Source organism: Bufo bufo, chromosome 8 (assembly GCF_905171765.1).
Source record: "Bufo bufo chromosome 8, aBufBuf1.1, whole genome shotgun sequence".
In the NCBI taxonomy this organism is placed as follows: Eukaryota; Metazoa; Chordata; class Amphibia; order Anura; family Bufonidae; genus Bufo; species Bufo bufo.
The window spans coordinates 82,703,461-82,716,297 of record NC_053396.1 but is presented as its reverse complement, the minus strand read 5'-3'; the positions used below and the strand labels follow the sequence as shown (position 1 = coordinate 82,716,297).

The 12,837-nt window shown below is 43.8% G+C and overlaps 1 non-coding gene across 1 annotated transcript; it reads right to left on the bottom strand.

The window, feature by feature from the left end:
- Nucleotides 1–4,743: 4,743 nt before the first annotated feature.
- Nucleotides 4,744–4,846, bottom strand: LOC120978311. Its single transcript, XR_005774063.1, has one exon. It is a non-coding gene; the product is annotated as a U6 spliceosomal RNA (small nuclear RNA).
- Between the last annotated feature and the right edge of the window lie 7,991 nt (nt 4,847–12,837).

Here is a 12,837-nt window from a genome sequence, read left to right as displayed (position 1 = left end):
TGGCAGCCCTTTCCCTTAGTGCATAGGCTTTATGAGTGTAGAAGTCCCACTACCTGAACAATTGTACCACAATGTGAATGAGGCCCTCCTTTATGTGATGTACAGGTTGTATCGGAGTGCCTCTTCCTTGTAATTTTTGGCAGCACTTGCACTTTATATACAAGTAAATATACAGGAAAGAATGTTTCCTAACAATTTTTCCTCTAAAATCGATTTTATCTTCGGTTTGGTGCGTATTATTGTCAGTCTATAAAAGTGGCGTACTACTCGGACAGCATCGTTCCCAGCAGCGACCTGGGAGTCCAAGATGCATCCAGACATCCTCCCAATGCTGTTCCATAACCATTTTAGTGGTGTTTCCATTAAATTCTGACCTTTTCCTATGAACCAGACACTCTCCCCTCTTCAGAGCAGGGGGTACCTGGTTTAATGCTCGGGTTCTCCCATTGACTTCCATTGTGCTCGGGTGCTCTGTAGAACACCCGACCATCCCAAAGTGTTCTACTCGAGCACCCGAGCACTTTGGTGCTCAATCAACACTAATATGCTCTTAAATATATAGCTATAAAATGATACTGTAATTAATTTGTATAATTTTCCAGTTGCTACATCCTCAGAAAATCACGTCTGCACTGGAGATTAATTGTATGTGAATTACACAACATGAAATCAATGGGCAGAGGTCACATTGTATCTGTTCTTCCACCGCCGACACAAACAATGCTTAGAGACACTAAGAATTGCTGTTCTGAAGACGCTCTATTTGGTTGCCATGATTTTCACACATCTTACATTGTTAGACTGCTTGTTAATTCCTCTGTGTTGTACCCCAGAGGCTCTTAACTTCCTTCTTTGAAATGACTTTGTGGCGTGATGATGAGAGCAATCAAGAGCAATCAGACTTAATGAAGATATTAACCAGACCAGAGCGAGCAAACCTCCCTCGGGAATCACAGCGGAAACCTTAAGGAGCATCAGGAAAGAGAATCAGGAATTAGCTGTGATAATATTACAATAATTATCTGCCTACAAATAGAAAACCTCCATACCCTTTAGCGCTTCATGTACTTTGCCTCAGTGGTTAGAAGCTAGACCTGGAGGTTTGAGGATCAACATGGGCAATAATTAGGAATGCAAACATAGGCTAGCAAAAAAATTATAGAAACCTTTCACCTTCTAAGGACGTTTTTCCGTTTCTATCCTCTGCTCCTTAGGCCTCTTGCACACAAACATTTTTTTTTTTTTTTCGTATACAGAACCATTCATTTCAATGTATCCGCAAAAAAATAACGGAAGGTACTCCGTATGCCTTCCGTTTCCATATTTCCGTTTTTCCGTTCTGTTCAAAGATAGAACATGTCCTATTATTGTCTGCATAACGGACAAGGATAGTACTGTTCTATCAGGCTCCAGCTGTTCCGTTCCGCAAAAAACAATGCACATGGATGTAAAATACTAAAAAAAACAATATGGTCATATGCAAGAGGCCTTAATAATGTTTTTGGGAGTCCCTGACAACATGTGTGAGAGAACATGTCCCCTTTATGTCCCCTCTTGCATCAAATAAAAATGATCCGCTTCATATATAAAAATAATCTCATTGGTTAATGGCAACAAATCAGAACCCACATTTCAGTTTGCCAATACAGTGGAGAAATTGCTGAAAATTCTGAATTCTGATTGGTTGTTATGGATAATAAGAGCATTTTATATATATGAGGCCTAATATACTAAGTGTAGTAGATGTTTTCTTTTAAAGAGCAGGAATATAATCAGAGGTGTACAAAATAGTGAAAGAAATCCATTATTTGGAAAAGATTACTAATTTCTACTTTTTGTTGATTTTTTATCACCTCATGTGGATGACTTCTTAGTCATCAGTTAAATGAGTATTTTGGTTATATAAAGATATCCCTTATCCACAGGATAGGGAATAACTATTAGATTGGTGGGCTCCTTCGGGTCAGACAGATCTGGATGAGGGGTCTGATGGTCGCCAAAGCTATGTTGGTTAAGTATTGGGGCTCTGTCTCCCCGCCCTCGGTAAGCGAGTGGAGTTTATACCTTCAACAAATTAGAGTATATGAGGATATCGCAAGAAAGTAGGGGGTGTCACGCAAGACCTCTTAGGTATATTTAATGCTGTTTTATAGCTGATTGAATGGATTGGACGGCAGCCAATATGGGGGGGGGGTATTATTAGTATAATTATTACTATATTGGGTGTAAACTTATATTGATCGGTACAACTTTGCCACAATGATGTTTATAATTATTGTGTTATGTATACTGACTTGATCAATATTGGACTTTGTACTAATTTGTAGTTTCTAAAATAAAATAAATATTCATAAAAAAAAATAAAAAAAAGATTGGTGGGCTCCTACCCCTATGGCTCCCACCAATCACAATAACAGGAACCCCATACCCCGTGGAGCCCCATAAAAGGAACAGAGAGGGCGGTGGCATGCACACAGTCACTCCATTCATTTCTATGGAAGTTCCAGCAATAGCTGAGCTTCCACAAAGCTATGCTTGTACTGCCAAGTCCCGACATAGTCCTAACAACAGTTTAACATGATCAAAACTGAGAACTGATTTCCGCTAACTACTGCCCATATATTTTACATGCAAAGGTTGCAATGTAATGCTATATAGACATGTAAATGAGCTCCTAGCAAGCTCTGTTTCTAACACCACCAGATGTAGGGCAGCTATCTTATAAGTCAATGTTTGACCTTTTAAATAGGCATGAGACATGAATTGGGTATTAAATAAGCTAGCACCTCATCTGAAGACAGCTGTTTTGGGGTGATTGGCTCCCATCAGTGCACAGCAGAGAGTACTGGCTTAACTGGGTGAAAGGCCTAAGTCAGTACTCTCTGCTATTCACTGATGAGGGGCAATCACCCTGAAACAGCTGTCTGCAGATGAGGACATGGCTTATTTAATATCCGAGTCATGTCTCAGGGCCTATTTGAAAGGTCAAACATTGACTTATAAGACAGTTACCTTACATCTGGCGGCATTAGAGGCAAAGCTTGCTAAGAGCACATTTGCATCCCTTTCTTTCCAGAATTTCAGAGGAACATTTATGGCCTATAAGTCTCCTCAAGCTGATTAAGGTGCTCTCCCCAAGGAGAGAGAGTACCCCCCAAATCCAGAACTCGTAATAACATGGACAGGTACAGTGAACTCCTATGGAGCCAATGTAGATGATAGGAGTGGTAGTGCCCCTAAAGTGTTACTTCACAGTGTGCTCTCTCAGACCATTGCTTTTTGAGAATCAGTGTGTTATACAATATAGTGCTGAAGAATGAGGCCAGAGTTAAATGTACCAAAGTCTTTTTTACTAAGTGCAAGATAGAACTTTAAAATACCTTCAGTAGCAGCAGGGTTTTAGTCCAATTCTGGCACCAGCAAGTAATCTGGATGGCTGTAATTCCGTACTTAGGTGATACTGGCCTAGTGGTTGTTTTGTGATAGGTGACTTGGCTGTAGTATCACACCTTACAGCAGTGTCTATAGATGCCGATTAGAGCTGCTCATTCTGGTCTTTATCTGTTCAGTCTTTATCCTCAAGGATTTACTTGAGACTTTGAAGTAGTTCTCTCTGGAGATTAGGCAAGAGGAACAGGAGCTCAGGCAATGTGCTTCTTCTTCGATGTTACTCAGGAATTCCCTGGGAGCCCCAGGGAGCAGGTCTAGCCCACTCCTACCAAGAGGGGAGGAACAGGATGATTAGTCCTGTTCTTTGTCTACCTTTCCCATCCAGTCCCTGTTGGTAACTACAGCCAGAAGCAAACAGTAAAATACATAATACATTACAATATATAATTTGTAGTATCCCCAGGTCTGGGGTACTAAACAACCCCTTGGTAAAAGCCAGGCCATCCTTGAGCTGTCATTGTGGTTCAACCTGGTAGTCCTGCATCAGATATCTTTTATTGTGGGCAGTCTAAGGCACACTTGTGCAATATTCATGCTGTCATGCAATTTGATATGCCACACCTGTGAGGTGGGATGGATTATCTCGGCAAAGGAGAAGTGCTCACTAACACAGATTGAGACAGATTTGCGAACAATATTTGAGAGTAATGGGTCTTTTGTGTATGTAGAAAATGTTTCAGATCTTTGAGTTCAGGTCATGCAAAATGGGAGCAAAACCAAAAGTGTTGCATTTATATTTTTATTCAGTGTACATACATAGAGTACATTGCATAGGCTAACATTCATAACTACCACGGGTATATATTGCTAGTGCCTGAGGGGGCCCAATTCATGATGGCGCCAAGGAGGGGTGCTAGCTATCCTGGACTAATCAACAGTCCCCAGTGGTGGGGTTTTTGTGTGCCAGAGTCCTGAAAGCTACAATGGAGTAATAAAATCCTTGGGTCTACAGCTCTACTCTAGAGTCCTAGAAACACAAAACCCAAGATCACCTTCACTCAGGTATGGTTGAGTCCTGAAAGTGGGTATCAAACTTAGTAAATATTGCAGAAAACGAATCCCAATCTTGCAGTTCTTAAAGAAGAGTCCCTGAAGCACAGGTGAAAGGCACAAAGAGCTCCGATATTTTAGTATGGTGCTTTTATTTTAAATAGTGCACCTCTTCCTCTCAGGCAAGACTGACCCAAAAACTGAGAAAGGATATTAAAAGGCACAACAGGTGCAACTTGGATGAAAGGGGAGTCCCATAGGTTCTACAACACAGGAGGGTGGCAAAAATATAGGCCCAATAATGAAAATACAGAATGCTTAATGAATTGGTATGTCATCCTTGCACAGGGGCCATGCTAATCTTCTCTGTATCATTCCAACTTTAGTATGTGTGCTGCCAAAGCAAAAAAATATCAAAAATAAACAGGGGCCAGTACCATGTATCACACCCTCCTGAAGCTCATTGGGACTCCTAGGTATTCAAGCTTGGCATAAACCTTAGATCAGGGAGTGGGACTCTTCTTCCTCTTCTCCCAGGTTGATAAGGGAACCCTCACAGGGTTTCTGATGCTTGCACTTACAGCTGGTGCCATCCAGTGGCGATGGGTGGTAGTGCAGACTCGGTTGTTGTTAGGCAGGAGAGCCCTGTGGCTCTCCAGCTCCAATGGGTGTAGCAAATAGCCTCTGGATTCAGCCAAGGCTAGTTTCACACTAGCGTCAGGGGACTCCGGCAGGCTGTTCCGGCCGGTGAAGAGCCTGTTGGATCCGTCCTGCCGCTAGTTCACATGTGCCCCCGGACTGCTGCTACGTCCCCATTGACTATAATGGGGACGGGGGCGGAGTTCCGACGGCAGCACGGCAGCGCACAACGAGAGGCAGCTGGACTAAAAGTGTCCGTGCTGCGGGCCGCAAATTGTGGGCCGCAATGCACGAACACCAACCGTGGGGCAGCCAAAGCGGATCGCGGACCGATTCACTTTAATGGGTCCTCGATCCGCCCGTTCCGCAAAAAGATTTTTACATGTTTTATCTTTTTGCGGAACAGAAGTACGGGACAAAACCCCATGGAAGCACTCTGTAGTGCTTCCATAGGGTTCCGTTCTGTGCTTCCGTTTCGCACCATTTCACATCTCCGGATTTGCGAACCCATTGAAGTGAATAAGTCCGCATCCATGATGCGGAATGTCCATGGAACGGCGCCCGTGTATTGCGGATCTGTACATGCAGTCCGAAGCAGCTAAGGCCATGTGCAATAGGCCTGAGCCAGATACTCCAGTGAGGCGGTACTGGGACGCCAGTTTAGGGGAGGCCGACATGAGGGGTTTTGGCGAGAGGGGGCCAAATAGGTCCTTACATGTTTCCACTTATACATAAAAGCTTTTGAACATATAACTTCACCACTGAACAGCAAATAGGGCCTTACTTTTTTCCACTTATACACACCACAAAAGGCTTTAGAACATATAACAGGACCGCAGAACGGCAAATAATATATATTTTTTTCCACTAATACACACCAAAAAGGGCTATAGAACATATAACTGCACCGCTGAACAGCAAATATATTTTTTGTCACTAATAGACGCCAAAAAGGGCTGTAATTTTCTCACTTCACCACACAAAGACAAATACTTTTTTTTGTGCCACTAATACACGCCAAATAAGGCTTTAGAACATATAACTACACTGCCAAACGGCAAATAATATATATTTTTTTGCCACTAATACATGCCAAAAAGGGCTTCACAACATATAACTACACCTCTAAACGGCAAATATATATTTTTTTGCCACTAATACACGACAAAAAGGGGTGTCATTTTCTCACTTCAACACACAACGGCAAATAGTTTTTTGTGCCACTAATACACGCCAAAAAGGGCTTTAGAACATATAACTGCATCGCTGAACAGCAAATAATATATATATTTTTGTGCCACTAATACACGTCAAAAAGGGCTGTAATTTTCTCACTTTACCACACAACAGCTAATAAGCCCTTTTTTCCAACTAATACACACTACAGAAGGCTTTAGAACATATAACAGGACTGCAGAAAGGCAAATAATATATATTTTTTTCCACTAATACACGCTAAAAAGGGCTATAGAACATATAACTGCACCGCTGAACAGCAAATATATATATTTTTTGTCACTAATACACACCAAAAAGGGCTGTAATTTTCTCACTTTACAACACAACAGCTAATAAGTCCTTTTAACCAACTAATATAAGACAAAAAATGCTTTAGAACATATCACAGCACCACATAAAGGGCAAATAAAATGGAATAACATTTCCTTTTATTAAACCCTGTTAATGGCTGTATCAAACAGCACTTGCACCCCAATAACAAGAACGGTTTGCTGGAATTACAGAGCTGTATAATGGCAATTTGGATCCCCAGTCAGTGCAGCAAGGTGTAATAAGATTGTTCCTATTACCCAGGCTGTAAACTCTTCTACTGAACCCTGTTCTGCTTCAATACTGTGTTATGATTTCTCTCTTTCCATGAACTTCTATACAGCAAAATAAAAGTTTTAAAGTCGTTTCTACCACTGTCCCTAGCGCCTGCTGACGTCTATCCCTGCACTAAGTACACTGGAAAATGGCTGAATCCAAGATGGCTGAGGCTATTTATAGGGCTGTGACATCTTGTTCCCAGAGTTTCTTGCTCCATGTCCTTACACGTGCAGCAGCCATTTTAGGAAAAAATGTTATTCGTTACCACGAAACGTGAGGAAATTTGGATTCAATTTTTTCCTGAAAAGACTTTATTGTGCTGAAAAAAATTATAATTTAGAAGTTCAGGAAAAGATTATTTATAGTCTAGGGAAAGGATATGGAGGCATTATCTATACTAAAAAAGCAAACAAGGTCCAATAGGGGAGAGTGCAGACTGGGTATTAGGAGCGATTTCTAATGTGGTTCCTGCCCAGCCACACCAGTAACTTGGCCAGGTGACACCGCTTCTGCCTCCATATTCTCACGCCAATGTCCACCCCTGCCTCCTCATCCTTCACCGTGTCCTCAGCCTCCACCACAGGAACCATTCAAAATGGTCCTCCAGCATACCACATGTACAGCGCACGGTGGTGTTACGCTGTTCTGCACCTAGTTTACCTGGGCCAAAGTAGTCACACAGGGGAGAAACTGTTCTGCGACTTTTATCAAAAAATTGAATCCTAGCTTTCTCCTAGACAACTCAAAATCGGAACCATGGTGACCGAAAACGGGAACAACATTTGTCTGCGCTGCATCAAGAAGGACTGAGCCATGCGCCCTGCAAGGCATACATGTTTAATCTGTTTGTAAAGCGGTTAATGAAGTCTTTACCCCATCTGCAAGTCATCCTAAAAAATAGCCAGGAAACTTTGCATGTACTTCAGCCACTCATACACTGCAAAGCACACCCTCATTGAGCTGCAGCAGAACGGTGTCCCCCAACAAAGGCTGGTATGCGACGTTTCCACCCGTTAGAATTCCAACCTCTATATGTTGGATGGATTATATGAACAGAGAAAACCCATAAACAATTTCTTGATGATACAGGCAGAAAGGAGTACTCCTCTGTGTAACTTCTATCTTATAAACCTACAAAACCTCTCTGTCTATACTTGACAGCACAACATTCCACCTGGAAAAACATCCAATATCATAGCAAAAAAGCAAGTGGAGATCATATATCCAAAATAGTATCAATTTATTAAATATTAAAATGTAGAAAAAAAGGCAAGATGGAAAACAGTATACAGAGATGCGAAGGGCAAAATATACACAGCTGAGCTCTCATGTATCTCCACAAGGCAATTCAGCACTTAGTGGGTATCAGGTCAAATACTGTGACTCACGGGCACCCAAAAATTGTGTCGCTGATGGTAAATACCACCCCCTTAGGGGACTGAGTACCGCAATACACAATAGAATATCCCTGTATGTCCGTGCAATACACAGCAACGTGACAAGATATAACTGTCATACTTAGTACAATATATCTGCAGTCTGGTCTGTGACACAGTACATATATATAAATAGCCTAGAAAATAACATAGGCCTGATATGGATATGGTATATGGTGAACCATGCACTGGTATTTACCTACACTTAACGCAGGACGTACCTGAAGACATGATGATAGCCCAGAAGGATAAGTGACCCTAAGTGCAAGACCTCGACGCTCGTTTCACCTCAGCGGATTCGTCAGGAGGCCGCTGAAGTGAAACGTGCGTCGAGGTCTTGCGCTTAGGGTCACTTATCCTTCTGGGCTATCATCATGTCTTCAGGTACGTCCTGCGTTTAGGTATAGGTAAATACCAGTGCATGGTTCACCATATACCATATCCATATCAGGCCTATGTTATTTTCTAGGCTATTTATATATATGTACTGTGTCATAGACCAGACTGCAGATATATTGTACTAAGTATGCCAGTTATATCTTGTCTATAATTGCCTAGGACATTGCTGTGTATTGCACGGACATCCAGGGATATTCTATTGTGTATTGCGGTACTCAGTCCCCTAAGGGGGTGGTATTTACCATCAGCGACACAATTTTTGGGTGCCCGTGAGTCACAGTATTTGACCTGATACCCACTAAGTGCTGAATTGCCTTGTGGAGATACATGAGAGCTCAGCTGTGTATATTTTGCCCTTCTCTTCTCTGTATACTGTTTTCCATCTTGCCTTTTTTTCTACATTTTAATATTTATTAAATTGATACTATTTTGGATATATGATCTCCACTTGCTTTTTTGCTATAACTTCTATCTTAGTCATGTGTGACACCTGCCATTTGCTCGGGTTCTTTGAGGAGGCTACTTTATTTGTCAGTTGCCAGGACTACGGGATGAACAACTTAATTCCACTGATTTGTCCTGGAACAAATGCTGCTAAATCTCGCTGGCCAGGGAACACGAGACATGGCGACTACATCTTTTGGCCACATGAGCCCTCTGGTGGCTGAACTAGAGGAGGAGGACATTCGAGCACAAGCAATGTGTAGAGAAATGGGGGGGTTTCTACACAGATGACATGAGAGGAGGAGCAGGAGCAGCCAGAGGAGCTACAGGGAGATGAGGAAGACAAGACAGATGACCCAGACACACCGTGGCAGTATGCAGTGGAGAAGGAGGCATGGAGTCCCTCCGAGTCAATTGGCAAATGGCTAGATGCATGCTCAGCTGCTTGCCTAGTGACAGCCGAATTGTCACCATTCGGCAGAGGGATGACTACTGGCTCTCCACCATGTTAGACCCTCGCTAACGATCCAAAATAGGGGCCTTTTTTTTTCACACCCACTGAGAAGGGGGACAAACTGAACTACTATCGAGACATCCTATGTAGTCAGTTGGCAGCTGACCATGTGTGCCTTAACCCATCCTCACACAAGTCTGACCGGCAGGGCCCTCTGCTCTCACGTTCCATTGCAAAGGGCTGCTGGAGGGTGCAGGAGCAGTACCAGCTCCATCAGCAGCAACTTAAATCTAGAGTCGCTGATGAGCAGTTTTCTTCACTCGTCTACTGAAGAAACTACTCACCAGCAGCAGTCGTAGACATAAAGCAGAACCTGATCCAGCTGGTGGTAGCATACTTGGAGTGCACCCTGCCACCACAAATTGAAGATCTCCTGGACTTCTGGGCAGCCAAACTTGATTTGTGGCCGCAACTAGCCGAGTTTGCCCTGGACAAGCCCTGACGGACAGCAGTGTGGCATCAGTACGGTGGGGGTCATAGTTACCCCAAGGAGAACTCACCTGTCTACCCAAAATGTGGAGAAACAGACCTTTGTAAAGATGAATCAGGCGTGGATCAGCCAGGATTTCCACACACCAGTGCCTGATGCATCAGACTAGATCATCCATTGTGCCACACCTAAATTTTGTCAAAAGAGTCCTGTGTCACGGGGTAGTGTCACGGGTATAAAGATAGAGCGGAGGTGCACCCCCTGAGCTGCCACCCGGTCCACTGTCCCTGTCTACTTGCACCACCCGCCCTAGGTGACGGGGCGCAACTGGGCGACAGTCCCTGACCTGAGTAAGTGCAAGCAGAGAGATAGAGACAGCAGGGAAGCAGACAGCCAATGAGAGGTAGCACTCGAGCGGACAGAGAGGTGAAACAAGCAAGGTACCACTAAAAACGGAAGGGCGAGGCGGCTCAACTAGCCGGGGTCAGTCCAGGAGGTCACGTCAGTACAAAGAAAGAGGCAAAGACAAAATCCAAAAGCAAGCCGAGGTCAAAATCCGAGAGGTAGCGTCAAGGTTCAGGGAGCAGGCAGAAGAGGTGTCAGGAAGCAGATCAAGGGTCAAATCCAAAGGTAAGCTAAATAACAATAATAATACACAGCCTAAGGGACCAAAATCACAGGCAACCTGTTGCCAGCAGGTTGCCTGTATTTATAGTGGGGAGTGAGGGTCATGTGACGTGGCCAGCGTCACATGACCGACAGACAGACAAGTCGAGCACCGAGTGATCAGCTCGGCGCTCAAGGCAGACCTAGGAGCAGGGAGCCTCCCGAAGCTAAGCAGCAGGTCTGCGGCTGATGGGAGACCAAGAGTGCCTTCGGCGCCCCGTTACAGTCCTGTGTCTTCTGGCTACCTGCTTCAGCTACTATTCTGATGCTGCCAAGCCGCCTGATGCCACACACCTGCTGCCAGGTGTTCCTACTACCACCCACCATTTCAGCTGGTACTGGTAGTGCCCCCCACCTCACCACTATGTTACTGGGCCAGTTTTTGTTCTCCTCACCATTATGTCATTTGGCCCCTCTGTGGTCTTCTCATGCTGCTGCTACCTCAACACTGAGTCACTGGGTCACTCTTTGGTCTCCTCATGCTGCTGCCAGCTCACCACTATGTCACTGGGCCACTCTGTGGTCTCCTCATGTTGCTGCCACCTCAACACTGTGTCACTGGGCCACTCTGTGGTCTCCTCATGCTGCTGCCACCTCAACACTGTCATTGGGCCACTCTGTGGTCTCCTCATGAAGCTGCCACCTCACCACTCTGTCACTGGGCCACTCTGTGATCTCCTCATGCTGCTGCCAGCTCACCACTATGTTATTGGGCCACTCTGTGGTCTCCTCATGCTGCTGCCACTTCACCACTCTGTGGTCTCCTCATGCTGCTGCCACCTCAACACTCTTTAGTTCCCTCATGCTGCTGCTACCTTACCATTCTGTCATTGGGCCACCCTTTGGAATTCTCATGATGTTCCCACCCTCCCAACTTCATGACTGAGCCACTATTTTGCCTTTTTGGCCTGGATGACATCACCATTTATTTGTTCCTTTTTCTGATCTGTCCGAAGGAAGGAAAATGAGACGCACAACAGATCCTATCTATGTAGCAGCTGTAAGGCCTGTATGACATGGTCCCTATTTTGCACTTGGCTTATGATTTGGTAGCCAAAAGCAGGAGTTGGTACAAAACCCAGAAGATATGCAAATATTCCATTCACGTGTTATCTCTGTTTTGGATCCACTCCTGTTTTTTTTTTTTGGGAAGCTTTATCAATACTGATAGATTACTGACCAAATGCTGAATGAGTGAAGGCAGATGCTCAACAGACGGGATCTGTTTTTTTGGGATTATTGTTCTGACGGATCAGAGGAAGGGCAAAATAATGAGCGACATCAACACAAACTTTCTGCTGACACCCTCTCCACTCTGTCTGAGGGGCCCTACTTGTATAAGCGTTTAATAGAACAGGTTTCGTAGAAATCTATGTGGAATCAGCAGACGATTCCTACACGCTATAGTAGGATCTTGGGCCTCTGCATGGTTCTTTATAAGGTTGAGTTCACACTTGAGTCATTTGGTCAGTTTTGGCCCTATGAAGTGTGCAGTGATTCTAAGAGCGACGCGTGTCATCAGACTCACTGTACTGTTTCACTACCACAGCAGATTCATTATGCGTGTTTCTTTAAGGCACAGTGTTCTATAACATTATACAGGCTTTCTAGAGCAAGGAAATACCTTTTTCTTTTCTTTTTTACGAAATTCGCCACAAATAAATTCGGATCTTTTTGGAAAATTTGGCAAACCGACTGAATAAAATTTTTTAAAAAATTTGCTTATCTCTAATCATGACCCAGCTCTAAAGCCAGATATAAAAAGAGTTAAAGACATGTGAGTCCTAAATGACATGATATTACCCATCCCTCCTCCTTAAAATAGACAAAAAGGAAATGGATGGGAATGGAGACAGGCGCTGGGGAGTTCTGCCTTTCCTGCTATTGTTGGTGTTTAAAGTTTATCTGCAGACCTTGATTGCATCTTATCACAACAATCAATGCCCTGAGTGCTGGATCTAGACCCTTTCATCAAATATCCCCCTCCCTGCTCTCAGGGTCTAATTTTAAGAAATGAAGAAATGTTACATTGCTTGCCCTGT